Raw genomic sequence first — 2,103 nt, forward strand, 5'->3', positions numbered from 1 at the left:
GAATGTTAGAAATAAGTAATGACCTAATTCAAATAATAGTAACAATTATAATAACTATAATAATAATAATGGCTTAATCAATAAGTCCATTAAAAGTGCATAACGCTAATTGTGAGTATTGAGAGCTATTCTTCAGCCTGCTGGACCAGATACTGCACAGCCTCCGGCCCGAGGGGAGGGCCGTGTATAAGGTGGGTGGAGTCTGTCATGATGCAGGTTGTTCTTTCCTTACATCTGCTGGTGTAAACGTCTGAGAGGTGAGGCTGTCATCTATCCTTAGAACTGCACCAACCCTCTACATGTTATTCTTCACTACAGTCGTGAACTTCCTCTGAGGTCCTCTCCAGACTCCCTTCCACCTGCCTTCAGTCTCACTGCAGATCACAATGCTGTGCGGAAACATCACAGTCCACAGAGACTCCTGCCTGATTTCATCTGATTTCATCTGTCCATCACCACAGAAAACAAGAAAGACTCAGATCTTCTCCCTGATGTAATCCCGCCCCCACCTTAAACCCAACTACTGCACACCTCACCACTGTCTCACAGTCCTCATACGTGTCCTGCAGCACCCTCGCAGACACAGTTCCTCTCTTGGCACCTTATCATTTGCTTTCTCAAGCTCCACAAACTTACAGTGCAGCTCCTTCTGACCTCTCAAAGCAAACATCCCGTCTGTAAGTGCTCTTTCTCAGCATGAAGCTGCTCTGCTGCTCACTGAACATCACATCTCTCCTTAGCTTCTAGTTTCAGCAACTCACGATGACTCATCAGCTTTACCTTTCTGTAGTTACTAAAACTCTGCACGTCACCCTTGTTCTTGAAAATCAGTCTTATGATTATAACTGCTCACCTTTGTCCAGCTTTTACACATACAACACATGTTTAATTTTTATCCTCATAACTGAAATTCTGTATGAAGCACACATTAATGAGGGTAAAATAACAGAGCCATTATTAATGCAAAGAAAATTAACTAATCCATATACAACATCATCAAAATATACAATTCTGTGACTATTTGTGATTAAAAACTAATAAATAATAAACTAATATATAAATAATAATAATACCTTTGTTCCTTTTTGCTAATGCATTTTGTCATGAACAGAGAAAGGAAGATGGCGCCTGTGTGTTTGGCATGCCGTCTGTCGCTCTCTTCTATTTATTTTATTTTACTGTTTTTAGTCAATTTTGTGCAACATGTCAGCCCTGCATTGTTTTATGATCGCCAGACATTATTGGAAATAGGCTTATCTACCCAAGCTTAGTTTTTAAGTCTTTATTAAAAACCTATTTTTATTCTCTGGCTTTTAACTCTGTGGGTAACTGATTTTTTTTTTATTGCTATGTCTGGTTTTATGTCTGGTTTTTAAAAAGCGGTTTAAGGATATGGTTTTTACAGGGTACAGGGAAAAGGTAGAGATTTGATAGGGTGTTCTTGTCTAATATTTTCATGTGTGTGCGCATGCACGGGTTTGTTGGTATGGGTATATATGTATGTGTATATGTATGTATGTATATATATATATATGTAATTGTAGGTTGTGTATCCTTCAGGTGTTAATGGGGTTATTGAAAATGTGTATATGTGCGTATGTGTGTATATACGTAGGTATGGATAGATAGAAACATATATGTGTATATATTAAAAAAAAAAAAAAAAAAAAATTACACATAACATATAATGTAATTACAAGGAGGTATTTCTGTAGTCTATTGATACTAGATAGTGGAAAAGGGGTGGGATTAAATAAGCTTATGCTTCTTCCTGCTCCTTTTTGAACATGGACGTTATTTGGAGTTGTGGTTGCTCGTTTTCCTTTTGTTTGCTTTGTTCATTTGTCTCTTTTAATTCTATTTTTTTTTTTTATACTTTTTCAACATGTTCAAAATAAAGATTCAATCAATCAATCAATGTGCATATTAGTATTGTACAGCACTTGTGCAGGTGTGTTTTTAAAGTGCTATATAAATAAATAAATGATGATGATGATAATAGTTGTATTTAACTTGTTGTTTTTACTTTTTTGTTCTTTGTTTGTTTCGTATGTTCCCTTTGGCAGCTGTCTACAGGAAGGACAATTCACTATTTTTTATGTA

Source organism: Aulonocara stuartgranti (assembly GCF_965226115.1).
Source record: "Aulonocara stuartgranti genome assembly, chromosome: 17".
In the NCBI taxonomy this organism is placed as follows: domain Eukaryota; kingdom Metazoa; phylum Chordata; class Actinopteri; order Cichliformes; family Cichlidae; genus Aulonocara; species Aulonocara stuartgranti.